Genomic DNA, 14,385 nt, shown 5'->3' on the forward strand with positions numbered 1-14,385 from the left:
AACCCTCTCCCCGCAAAAAAAATTTCAGGCCTTGAGTTCAAGCCCTAGAAGATAAATAAATAGAACCAGAGAAAGAAATAAAATATCTCATAAGAGCAGAAATCTCATCATGAAGACTCAAGCCTCATGAACCCCTTTATCTTCTCAAATTTCTGTTTCTCAAAATAGGAATGTGGGTGGAGTTTTAATATGATTGTGAGGGTGACAAAATTTCATCCATTAGAGAGAAGTAATGGAAATGGTAGGGATATATTGATTTTTGCCCTCCTAATATCTATTTTCTCTCCTCTTAAAAATAATGTCTTCAGCTGGTACAGTGGGTCACGCCTGTCATCATAGCTAGTCAGGAGGTTGAGATTTTAGGATTGTGGTTTAAAGCCACCTGTGGCACTAAAGTCCATGAGACTCTTATCTCCAATTAACCACCAGAAACCCGGAAGTGGTTCTGTGGCTCAAGGAGTAAGGTGGTAGCCTTGAGCTGAAGAGCTCAGGGACAGTGCCCAGGCCCAGAATTCAAGCCTCACCACCAACAAAATTAAAAAATTGCCTTGATGTTCCTGTATGAATTGGTCTTTCTTTTCTATCTCCCTGTGCTTTAGATAGCCTGATTTAATTGATGCAGTGGCTCACATAGCTACTCTTTTTTTTCCAGTCCTGAGCTTGAAATGTCCTTTGGCTTTCTCAAGGCTAGAGTTCTACCACTTGAGCCACAGCACCACTTTCAGCTTTTTTCTATGTATGTGGTACCAAGGAATCAAACCTCAGTCTTCGTGCATGCTAGGCAAGCGTTAAGCCAAACTCCTGGCCCCTCACATAGCTACTCTTGACAAATAAATTCAATGATTTCCTCTAGTCTAGTTCTTGTTTCTAGAATGCCCATAGGAATCAATCCTGTCTTACAAGAACCTTACTTTACACTGTCATGGGAATAAAAACCTGGAAAGTAAAAATGACATTTATCTGCGGAAGGAAATCTTAACAGCAGCAAGAAAAGCAATAAGAAAATGGAAGAACTTTGAGAGGATTCCACAATAGTAAATACCTTAATGTACCTGATTAGCCTTCCAAAATGAATAAAAGATAATAATGAAGAGAAATACTTCAATCTTTGTCTTATGAGAAAAGGTGACTAGGAAATGGTGGTAATCAAATAGAAAGGGAAAATAGTGACTAAAGACATCAATCAACCTGTTTTTTTCACTTCTTAAATAAAAGATATCTTTGGCAGCTTTTTAAATTATATCAAGAAACAATTTAGTATATGAATCTCAAGCTGAGGAGATAGGTATATACTATGTAAATTTATGCCAAAACTAGGTCAGGAATAAAGTAAGGGAAAACCAATGCAACAGTGAAACCTCAGAAGACATTATGTATGTTGGAAATGAACTTTATAACTTGGGGTAGGGGTTGTTTGGGGGGATGGAAAGTGGGAGAAAAATGAGGGAAGAGGCACACTCTTCAACAAGAAATATACTTGCAATCTATATGTGTAACTTAACTCCTCTGTACATCACCTTGACAATATAATTAAAATTTTTTAAAGAATGAAGTAAAATCAGAGATCTCAAGAATGCTGAGATCAAGTCTCACAGCAACTGAATATAATAAACTGAAATAGACTGAGAGCGCAAAGAAAAGAGGCTGGTACTCTGAGTAACAGCACTGTAGATACCGTTAACCTGTTGTACAGAATTTTGGATGTCTTGCCTGCATGCTATTTTTTATGGCCTCTATAGGCCATAAACTATGTCCTTTAGTACAAGTAAATTGTGCATCGAGACAGTTGTGCAGTGCAGTATATATGTGTGTAGTTTAAAATAGACAGAAATATGAATGAAACAGTTGAATTATACATTCTAGTTCAGAGTAAAATTGTTGCTAGGGCAATGATTGGTAAATGAGGTGGGAATATTAAAGCTATCTATATAGACAATAATGCAGTTTCAGTTCCAAACGACTTTGTCTCTGAACATGTGTTGAGCATCAGTGTTGACAGTGAAACAAATGGAGAAATTCTAATGAAAATCAACCTCTACCTTGGCAGAGGGACAAAGTCACTGTCATTCACTTCAACACCTGACTGAATCCAATCTATTGGGATGTTTACATTATCATCACCATAAACAAGTGACTTTTTGAGTTGAGACCCGATTCATCAGAATCCAGAAAGAGGAATTATTGGTGTCAAACATGCTAAACACAAAAATTTAAGAGCCAGGAGCATGGCCTAGTAGTAGAGTGCCTATCTAGCAAGCATGAAGCCCTAGGTTCAATTCCTCAGTACCACATACACAGAAAAAGCCAGAAATGGTGCTGTGGCTCCAGTGGTAGAGCTCTACCCTTAAGAAAGCCCAAGAACAATTGCCCAGGCCCTGGGTTCAAGCCCCAGAACTATAAAGAAAAAAAACTTTGAAAAAGCACTCAGACAACAATCACACCAGGTTGCTATGAGGATTCCATTGACAAAGCTATTTGTATTTGAAGAAAGCCACACAACAGTGTCTCTGAGCAAATATTGAGTATCTGTGTTGATAGTGAAAAACTGGGAAAGTTGATGGCTGTCTAGTGAATAGTCATCCTTATACTAAGTTTCCCATCAAGGGATATACACAGCGGGTGACTCAAACTCTTATGATAAAAATCTCTGCTTCTTGGTAATTTTATGGTGGTACTGAATGACTACCTCAGACATTCTATGAGATCTCCCATGTGGCAAAAATGTGCTTGACTGTTTTCAAGGTAGGCCTTCTCAATATGGTCATCTTGTGCCTCCTTCCACAAGAGATGATGTTGATGTAAACTCACACAGAGAAACTCTGCCTGGTTATGAGTTCAGGAACTTTCTTCCTACCACCACCACCATTCTAGAAGTTCTAGTGACCTATGGCAGTGGAATCTAGTCTAGAGACTGCTACCGTGCCATGGTTGTGTTCATGGATAATGATCACTGGGTCTTTTCAATAGACATATTGAAACCTCCACCCAATAATAAATGGTTTATCAACCACAGCTGAGTTTTCATGTGATTATTACTACACAATGGGTTGGTGGCTCACATACTGATGTTAGTGGACTTACGCATGTCTGAAGAGTTGACTGAATCAATTATTAGCAAGGGTGATCAGTAAATAAATGTTCATGAATCAGAAGCTTCCATCAAAATTGATCCTTTAGAAGTAGCCACAAATGGATATATAGCAATCACAAATGAATAAAAGCAGTTATAGAATGCATTGTGTTGGCTGTAAAACAATGTAAAGGAGTGTTCTATAAAAGTTTATTTTTTGTTGTTTTGTTTTTCCCAGTCCTGGGTTTTAAACTCGGGGCCTGGAAACTGTCCCCGAACCTCTTTTACTCAAGGCTAGCACTCCACCACAGCACCGCTTCTGGATTTTTCTATTTATGTGGTACTGAGGAATTGAACCCAGGGCTTCATGCATGCTAGTCAAGCACCCTAACACTGAGCCACATTACCAGATTTACACAGGATTTTGTTTGGTTTTGTTCTTCATAGAAAATGAGTAATAAATTGAGAGTCGTACAGCATTTTTTATTTTATCAGAAATCAGGAAGAGATCAAGGGAACAGAGTAAAATTAATAGAGAGAGGAATGGTGAATGAATACATTCAGGAAATTCAATGTAATTATGTAAAGGTGAAACTGGGTAACTTGAGGATATAGATGGAGTTGGGAGTGATGGAAGAAATGATACAAGGGGTGACATTAATTAAGAGCCCTTTGCTGTATTGCCAAACTGATATGATGAGTTGAAATCCCGTTGTACAACTACCTAAAAGTAATTTTTAAAAATAATTTAAGTCGGAACTCCCATAGTGCCTTGCGAGTGGCGGGCATGATAACAAGCCCTAAGCGTCCACATGCTGGCTCGGGTGGGCCCCGTGGGGGCTCCACGGTGTGGAGTGGCAGGTTCTGTGAGACCGAGTCCGCACTGGCTGCTGACTGGTTAGGGGTGGCACAATGTCGATTCTCTGGGGCGTGTGGGGAGCTCTGAGGGTGCTGGGGAGATGTGGAGCGGAGCTGTGCACTGGCTGTGGGAGCCGTCTGTGTTCATCTCTCAGTTTCGTGTATTTTCCAAAATGTTTCTCATCTACCTTGAGTAGTTGTCCAAAGAAACCTATGACTTCCTACCTTCAGTTTTCTCAAGAACAGCTACCAGCATTTAGAGCTCAGAACATGGATGTAAAAAAATAAAGAACTAATTCAACAAATTGCAGAGGCATGGCGGGGACTTCCTGAGTCAAAGAAAAAAATATGAAGATGCTTATTAGGCAGATTGGAAAATATACAAAGAAGAAATACATAGAATTCAAGAACAGCTTACTCCAACTCAGTTGCTATCTCTAGAAAAAAATCAAACAAAAACGTTTGAAAAGGAAAGCATTGATAAAAAAAAAGGGGGGGGTAGTTAACATTTCTCGGAAAACCAAAAAAAAAAACCAAAAACTTCGTTTAGCTTACAACATTTTTGTAGCTGAAAAATTTCAAGAAGCCACAGGTGCTCTACCTAAGGAAAAACTGAGGACTTTATATGATATGTGGAAAAATATGCCTGATTCTCAAAAGCAGGAGTTATTTTCAGCTTTCTGAAGATGATAGAATTCGTTATGATAATGAAATGAGATCTTGGGAAGAACGAATGATAGAAGTTGGAAGAAGTGATCTTGTACATCAAGGCAGGAAACCATTAAAGAAGACTGAGTTGTGTTCATGATGGTTAGCCACAAGAAGCCAAGTAGGTCTCAATGCCGGATGTAATATTAGAATAGATAAAGGTGGTAAACATTTTATATTCAATTTCTTTTTCTTTAGCCCATGGACTTTTACCAATTGAACATATTTTGTGTTAGTATTTGTAAAAGCCAAACAGATGAAGGTCATGAAAAATTTTGTTTATAAGAACCACAGCTGGGCACGGTGGCTCATGCCTGTTTTCCTAGCTTCTCAGGAGGCTGAGGTCTGAGGTACTAAAAAGTCCATCGAGATTCTTATCTCCAATTAACCACCAGAAAACCAGAAGTGGTACTGTGGCTCAAGGGGGTAGCCTTGAGCTGAAGAGCTCAGGGACAACGCCTAGTCCCAGACAAAAAAAAAAAATAGAGTCAAAATCTTTCCTGCAAATTTAGCAGATAATTATTTTATCTTGATAAAGGTAAATCAGACTGTGACTTTTTTTTTATACCGATGCTGATTATGTATAGGATATTCTTGCCTGTGCACCTTTCCCCCCTTCCCCCATGGAGGCAGAGGCTTGTTTTCAAATTTCTCAATACTGTAGACGCTAAGTGTTGTCTGATATAATTGTGCCATTAAAAACAAATGCCAGAACTTACATCTGGGTAAATTCTAGTCCCTAGGTATAATCCGTACATATTCAGAGTTGGCTGTACATTCAAGCACTGGCTAGTTTCAGTGACAATCTTTTATAAAAGGGATTGAGAAATTTATAAACCATTTTCTCATTGTCTTTTTCTTTTACTAAAGTGAAAACGAATTATGTACTAGAACTATATGTATTTTATACAGCATAGAATAAAAATTCTAATATTTCACTTTTCAAAAAAATAATAATAATTTAAGCACAGTGGCTCACACCTGTAATCCTAGCTACTCAGTAGGCTATGTCTGAGAATAGCAGTTCAAAGCCATTCTGGGCACTAAAGTCTGTGAGAATCTTGTCTCCAATTAACCACCAGAAAACCAGAAGTGGTGCTGTGGCTCAAGGGGTAGTTCTTGAGTCTTGAGCTCAAGAAAGCAGGGACAGTGCCCAGGTTCAGAGTTTAAGCCCCAAGACTGACAAAATAAATAAATAAATAATTTTAAAAGGAGGAACAATGCAAAAAATTTAAAGCCAATATTCCTCTGCATTGAGATGTAGAGAAATTTCTATTTATAAAACGAGGGGTGAATTATTTCCCCCAAAGAGGGGTTGAGGAAGGAACAGAAAAACAACTCTGAAATAAGACGAAAGTAAGTGCATTTGAATTCTTGTTTATAGTTTAATTTTTTATTATATTTTATTGTCAAGGTAATGCATAGAGGGGTTACAGTTACATTTATCAAGTAGTAGGTATATTACTTCTTGAACACTGATACTTGTTCCCATGTTTTTGTCCTACTTTCCCTCCTCCTACACCCTCCTAATCATTTTGTTTTTCCCCCTCCCTTCCCTGTTTCTAGCAAACAGATGAACATATATACAACATACCAGGTACCAAAGGCAGATACAGTAACAACATGACATAAACTATAAGAACCATAAGGAGGAAAAATGGGAAAAGAAATAACTTTACATAATAAATTAAGACCAATCACAAAGATAAATTTCTTCTTTCCATAGCCTGGAGTTCATTTTGCTTAGTCTCATTCTATATGGCCATATGTCCATAGCTTTTGAGTCATTGTAATCCTCTGCTACAAGAATCTTAGACATATACTAATTATTATAGGTTAACTTTTATTGATAGTTTTTTTTATTATTTTTAATTATTTCCTCATACAATTATTATGCATATTTTGCTGCAACTTTGGTATCTGTAGCAGTATGGATGAGAGGGAAAAGCAGTGTGACATAGTCCACATGCCCCAGCATTCCTTCAGAGTAATGTGAGGAATGTAATGATCTGCTGTAAAAAAAAAATGCTTTACAAAGCTGGGCCCATACTATATGGCCGTATGTATCTAGGTTTTGTTCTATTATGAATCTCTGCTAGGAGAGCCCAAGGATTCTACTGATTATGTCAAATCAGGGAAATCATTGCACCTATGTTCCTTTGAGTCTGGCTTACTTCACTTAATATGATTTTTTTCTAAGTCTTTCCATTGCCTTACAAATGGGGCAATATCATTCTTTCTGATGACTCTAAACAAAAGGACCTCCAGGATATAGAAACAAAAGTTATATACTGAGTGATTGTTGTCTTTAATGTACTATATTATCTCTCATCTCTTTTGTTGTCCATTGGTTATCTCATATTGTTACAGTATTTCATCTTATTATCTGATATATATGCTTATTTGGATATTTGATATATATTTGGATATTTGATATATATTTGGATATATATTTGGATATATATTTGGATATATATATATATATTGGATATATATTTGGATATATATTTGGATATATATTTGGATATTTGATATATATTTGATATTTGGATATCTGATATATATGCTTATTTGGATATTTGAAATAGGATAGGGAAGTGGGGAAAACAAGATGAGGGCTAGGGGTGGGGGGAGGGAAATGGGGACCAAGGCATGAGAAAGGGTATCGATGTTTGGAAAGAAACACACTTTCTATCTGGTGAATATAATGTAAACCTTCTATTAATTAAAATGAAAAATATATGGAAAGAGAAAAGAAAGAGGAAGGAAGATGGCACCAAGACAATAGGGAACAACCTAGCTCTCTCCCACAAAAAGTGAGAATCAGGGAATCCCTCGAGCCAACTATCTTAAGAACCCACAACTACACATTCAAGAAGCGACAGAGAAATACACAAACCAGAAAAGAAATCCAGATAAAGCATAAGCTTTATTCTCAAAGAATCCAAAACACGAGCACCCCCGCCCCCATCCCTTGCCACCGGCTCCAAGCCATGAAAGCCGCAGCAGAGGGCCCTGGAGCCCAGGAAGCCCGGAACTCCAGCAAACAGTGGAATCCAGACACAGAAATCCCACTAAGACTGGGCACTAAAGTGGTGGTGGCCATCCTGGAACTCCAGGAATCCCACACATACCGGGCGCAGGTGGCACAGATAGCAACGGCGACCAGAGGGGAAGCAAATGACCCTCCAACACCTTGGAGCAGCTCACATCAAATTCCTATGAGTAAGTAGAGCAGTGGGTTCCCCCCAACCCATCAAGAAAGCAGAGCTGGTGGCAAGCTACAGAACATAACCCAGACCCCTCACACTCCGCCCAAGAAAGACTGGCAAGTGCAGGGGAGGGCAAGGACTTTAGAATCCTGCCCCTTCCCCCAACAGCCCTCTCCCCCAGGCCATTGACTGGAGACTGACAGGTGGGCCATTGCTAAGACCCAGCACCCCACCAAAGGGGGCGGAGGTGTCCCTGCTCCCACCTGCCCTAGGCCACTGAAACTGGAGATTGAGGGGCGCTAAGACTCTGACTTCCAACAGTGGATGGGGGTGTGCATGAGTCTGTGAGGCAGCATATGACTGAACCAAACCTAAGTGGGCGCCCTCCTGCTGGGATCCTCCAGCAAGACAGCACCAAGCCCCCCCCCCCTCCAGCAAGACAGCACCAAGCCCACCACCACCACCACCACCACCACCCCCCCCCCCCGCCAGCCAAGGAGTCACAGAAAGATTCTCAGCAAAAGCAGTCAGGTACCTATTTGAAACATAGCAGGGAACTGAAGGGCAGACAAGCAGGGGCTGAGCACCTACTGGGAGAGCCAGAAAGGCATGGCTCCGCCCTTGGAACCCACATCCTCAGCTGGGTCCACCCCTGGGAGCAGGGGGCAAACTAGGCTGGCTTAGCTTAGAGCTCCCAGAAACTCCCAAACCCCAGGCCCTCTGCAGGGCCCCGCCCCTGGGAACAGGATAGGAAAACTAGTCCCCCACCAGGCTAGCTGAGATGCAAGTGCACAACTCCATCCTATGGCAAACTGTGGGGCCACTGGTTGGGCTGAGAGCTAGCTGTGCAGCCTCCGTGAATGGGAGGACACACCTGTAAAAGCTGCAAACTCTGACCTAGTCGGCAGAGTTACTAATTTGTCTGAGAACCACATGTATACAAAGATTCCCAGAACCACCAATCCAAAAACAAGTAAAGATCACCACCTACCCACCACAGAGCGAACCTACAACAACAGTTTTCAGTGCATTGGAAAGCACAATGAAGTATCATGACATATATAAATAATCAAAGCCCCACACAAAGCCCAAAAGGAAACAAGAGTGAAGGGATGAGAGAGATGTCACCATCCCAAGAAATGACACCCGAAGAGAGACAAAACATGATTCTATTCAAGAAGATGATTGTGGACATGACTAAAGAGATTAAAGCAGAATTCCAAAAACAATTCCAGGAACATAAGCTAGAAATCACCAAGGAACTCCTCAAATTCAAAAGAGAAATAGATGAAAATATTAATATCCTCACAGAAGACATGATCAGCTCAGTGTCCACAATGTAAACAAAAATGGAAGCATTAAGCAACAGATTGACTGAGATGGAGAATAGGACATCAGGAACGGAAGATAAAACACAAGAGCTGGAACAGAGAATCATCAGTCTGGAGAAATCAGTAAGAATTCACCAAAGAGAACTCTAGGATGTAGCAGACACAGCCAAGAAATCTAATCTTCATATAATAGGGATCAAAGAAGGGGCAGAGTTTCATAATAAAGCAATGCAACCCTTATTCACCAAAATCATAGCAGAGAACTTCCCCAACCTCAAAAGGGAAAATACTCACATTATTGAACACTTCAGAACTCCAAGCAGGCAAGATCCTAGAAGAAACTTATGTAGACACATCATAATAAAAACATAGACCCAAATACCAAGGAGCTGTTCTTAAATGCTGCAAAAACAAAGAAAAAGCTATACTACAATGGGAAAAAATTAGAATAACTGCAGACCTCTCCATGCAAACCCTAAATGCAAGAAAAGCTTGGAAAAACCCCATTCAAGTCCTGAAGACCAACAACTGCCAACCCAGACTGATATGTCCAGTGAAACTAGCATTTATATTTGAGGGAGAAACAAGAATATTTCATTCCAAAAAGAAGCTATATGAATACCTGCACACTAAACCAACATTACAAAAAATATTAAATAATCAAGAACAAATTGCAGAACAGCAAAAACCCCTATTAAGAAGCAATTACCTAGAAATCACTAAACACAAAAGGGGAAAAAAGAGAGAGAAAGAAACTCAGAAGTAAAAATAAATAATGACAAAGGACAATGTGAACTGGCTGAACAATCCAGTCAAAAGACACATAACAGCAGTCTGGATTAAGAAACAAGACCATCCATATGTTGCCTCCAAGAGACCCACCTCGCTGCCAAAGACAGAAACAAACTCCAAGTGAAAGGATGGAAAAGAATTTTCCACTTCAACACATGAGCAAAAAAGCAGAAGTAGCAATCATCATCTCTGACAAAATTACCTTCTCAGTAATATCAGTACATAAAGATAAAGATATTAGTAAAGGGTACAATCCCTACCCACAATATTACAGGTGTAAACATTTACTCACCCAACAAGTGAGCGCACAAATTTGTCAGGCAAACTTTTAGAATTACAGAACAAGATAACTCAAACACAATCATAATGGGAGACTTCAATACGCCACTCTCAACAAATGACAGGTCAACTCAACAAAAGATAAGCAGACACCATTAACTTAAACTACACCATAGCCCAACTAGGCTTAACAGATATACACAGAGTCTTCCATCCAACTGTGAAACTTTATACATTTTGCTCAGAAGCACATGGAACATACTCCAAAAGAGGTCATATAATAGTTCATACAGAAATCTTGAGCAGATACAAGAGGACTAATATAATCCCATGCATTCTACCTGATCACAGTAGAGTCAGACTAGTTCTGAACAATACAGTAAAAATTAAAACACCTTCCATCACTTGGAAACTGAACAACACATTTCTGAATAACTCCTGGTTACAGATCAAATCAAACAAGAAATTCAAAACTTTCTTGAATGTAATGACAGTCAAGAAACATTGCAAAGGAACTTATGGGACACAGCAAATGCATTTCTAAGGGGAAATTTTATTGCAATAGGAGCCCATATTAAAAAGACATGTAAATAACCTAAAGAAGAAATTGAAGCACCTCGAGCAGCAAGAAAAAGTTAATTCTAAAACAACTAGAAGGACAGAAACAACAAAAATAAAATCAGAAATATCAGAGATTGAAATAAGATCCACTATACATAAAATTAATAAATCAAAAAGTAGGTTCTTTGAAAGAGTTAACAAAGTTGACAGACCCCTGGCAAGATTAATCAAAAAAAGGACAAGGGAGCCTCAAATAAACAAGATTAGAGACCCCATGGGAACAATCATGACCCATATCCAGTCTATTATGAATAAGTACTATCAGGGCCTATATTCAAAAAAACAAGAAAATTTAGTAGAAATGAATGACTTCTTAAATAAATATAGGTTACCCACATTGGACAATGATGAGGTAAACAAACTGAACAAACCAATCTCTTACAATGAAATTGTGGAAGCACTCAGGGAAATGCTAACCAAAAAGAGCCTAGGGCCAAATGGTTTCACTGTGGAATTCTACAAGATGTTTAAAGATGAAGTAACACCTATACTCTTGAAACTCTTCTGAGAAATAGAAGCAGAAGGAGCAATATCAAACCCATTTTATGAAGCTAATATTACACTCATCCCCAAACCAGGGAAAGACCCAACAAAAAAAGAAAACTACAGACCTATCTCTCTAATGAACACAGATGCAAAACTCCTCAATAAAATACTAGCCAACAGAATCCAGAAACAAATTTTAAAAATTATACACTACGATCAAGTAGGCTTCATCTCACTGATGCAAGGCTGTTTTAACATTCGCAAATCCATCAATGTAATACATCATATCAATAGAGCTAAGGATAAGAATCATATGATAATTTCTCTGGATGCGGAGAAGCCATTTGACAAAACACAACGTCCGTTCATGTTGAAAGCACTAGAAAAAATAGGAATAAGAGGTACATTCCTTAAAATAATTAAAGCCATGTATGACAAGCCTATAGCCAGTATCATACTAAATGGTGAAAGAATGGAACCATGTACCTTAAAATCAAGAACTAGATAGGGATCCCACTCTCTCCACTTCTCTTCAGTATAGTGCTGGAACACTTAACCAGAGCAATAAGGCAAGAGAAGGACATCAAAGGGATACACAGAGGGAAAGAAGAAATTAAACTACCCCTATTTGCAGATGACATGATCCTCTACTTGAGTGACCCAATAAGCTCCACTCCCCAAATCCTAGAATTAATAAACTACTTTAGCAAAGTGGCAGGATACAAAATATACCTGCTTTCTTGTACACCAACAATACACAAACAGAAGGCCAAATCAAGAAAATGATCCCATTTGCAATAGCTCCCCAAAGAATAAAATATTTAGGAATTAACTTAACAAAACATGTAAATGAATTACTTAATGAAAACTATAAATGCCTAATGAAAGGAATTGAATAGGATACCAGGAAATGGAAAGACATCCTATGCTCATGGGTAGGGAGAACCAATACAGTGAAAATGGCTATACTGCCAAAATTAATATACAAATTCAATGCAATACCCATCAAATCTCAAAGACATTCTTTACTAAAATAGAAGATACAATCCAAAGGTTCATATGGAACAAGAAAAACCTAGAATATACAAAACAATTCTAGGCAAAAAGAGCAATGCAGGTGGCATTATAATATCAGACTTCAAACTACTATAGAGCCATAATAACAAAAACAGCATGGTATTGGCACAAAAACAGACCAGAAGATCAATGGAACAGAATAGAAGATCCAGAAATAGAACCACATACCTATAGTCAACTTGTACTTGACAAAGAAACCAAAGATACACAGCGGAACAAACACAGCCTATTCAATTGTTCGTGCTGGCAAAACTGGGCAGCCACATGCAGAAAACTAAAAATTGACCCTAGAATTTTACCATTCACAAGCATTAACTCAAAATGGATGAAAGACCTCAATGTCAGACCGGAAACCTTGAAACTGCTACACAATAGAGTTGGAGAGACTCTGGAACTCATAGGCACAGGCAAAAGATTCCTGAACAGAATTCCAGGGTCACAACAGATTGGAGAGAGACTCGATAAATGAGACTACCTAAAAATAAAATGTTTTTGCACAGATAAAAACATAGCTACTAAAGTAGAAAGACAGCCAACCAACTGGGAAAAGGTATTTACCAATAATACATTTGACAAATTCTTAATATCCAGTATCTACAGGAAACTCAAGAAACTAATTCCCCCAAACCCAACAAACCATTCACTAAATGGGCAAAGGAACTAAAGAGAGACTTATCAGAAGAAGAGATTAAAATGGCAGAAAAGCATATGAGAAAATGTTCATCATCCATGGTCATAAAGGAAATGCACATAAAAACAACCTTAAGATACCACCTTGCCCCCAACAACAATGGCCAAGATTTTGAAATCAGACAATGAGAGATGCTGGCAGGGTTGTGGAGAAAAGGGAACCCTACTTCACTGCTGGTGGGAATGCAGACTAGTTCATGCCTGTAATCCTAGCTACTTAGGAGGCAAAGATTTGAAGATCACAGTTCAAACCCAGCCAGGGCACTAAAGAATGTGAGACTCTTATATCCAATTGACCATTAGAACATGGGAAGTAGGGCTGAGGCTCAAGGGGTATGGCAATAGCCTTGTCCTGAAGATCTCAGGAACAGTGCCAAGGCCCAAAGTGTAAACCCCATGCCCTCCCCCAAAAGAATGCTTTACAAGGACTAGGAGCATGGTCTAGGTGTAGAGTGCTGGCCTAGCATACACAAAGCCCTAGGTTCCTCAGTACCAGAGGGGAGGGGAAAGGAGGGACGGAGAACAGGCTGGAAGTGGTGCTGTGACTCAAGTGGCAGAGCGCTAGCATTGAGCAAAAAATAAAAAGTGTCCAAGGATTGTGCCCAGGCCCCTGAGTTCAAGCCCAAGGATTCACAAAAAAAAAAACTTCATAATTTTTTGAATAAAATTAGTGGAACTATTTCAGGTGGCTATTGAAGACAATATTCAAATGGTGACCAGCCTGTTCTAAACATAGTTTATTTTCATCTCCTCTGTTGGATATGAAATGAAGTAACAATTCATCTCTGCTAATTTTCTGACCGTTTGAGAGTCTATCACTTGGGAAGAAGTTCATCCCTGCATATAACATGTTTATAATAAACTGTTGAGGGGAGAGATTTCAATGAATGTTTGCCCTACTTTCCAAAACTTTCCTGTTACTGGTAAACAATAAGGTGAGACAGATAATATAGTTGATTAACTATAGAAAATATACAAATAATTTTGATGGACATCAATATTTAGTTGTGAGGCTGAATCAATTCGGATTATTTTTGCTTTATAATTTCTCTCCAAATAGACATCTTGCCTTTTACACTTTGTTATATTACAGTTGAAATGTGCTGGTGGCTTTAAACCTATAATCCTACCTTCTTAGGAGGCTGAGGTCCAGAGGATCCCATTTTGAGATCAACCCTCACAGAAAATTAAGAGGTTCAATCTCTAAAATAGTCAACAAAAATCCAGGTGAAGATTTCAGAAGAAGCATGTAGCCTCTCAG

General features: G+C 38.9%; 2 pseudogenes; both read left to right on the plus strand.

Moving 5' to 3' along the window:
- Positions 1 to 3,982: 3,982 nt before the first annotated feature.
- On the plus strand, positions 3,983 to 4,736 carry LOC150056633 (transcription factor A, mitochondrial pseudogene; annotated as a pseudogene).
- A 2,893-nt stretch (positions 4,737 to 7,629) lies between these two features.
- The window catches only part of LOC150056634 (protein O-glucosyltransferase 3-like), a 50,198-nt pseudogene continuing 43,442 nt past the window's right edge, over positions 7,630 to 14,385 (plus strand).

This window comes from Megascapheus bottae, chromosome 12 (genome assembly GCF_031878675.1).
Source record: "Megascapheus bottae isolate mThoBot1 chromosome 12, mThoBot2.hap1, whole genome shotgun sequence".
NCBI classification, from domain to species: domain Eukaryota; kingdom Metazoa; phylum Chordata; class Mammalia; order Rodentia; family Geomyidae; genus Megascapheus; species Megascapheus bottae.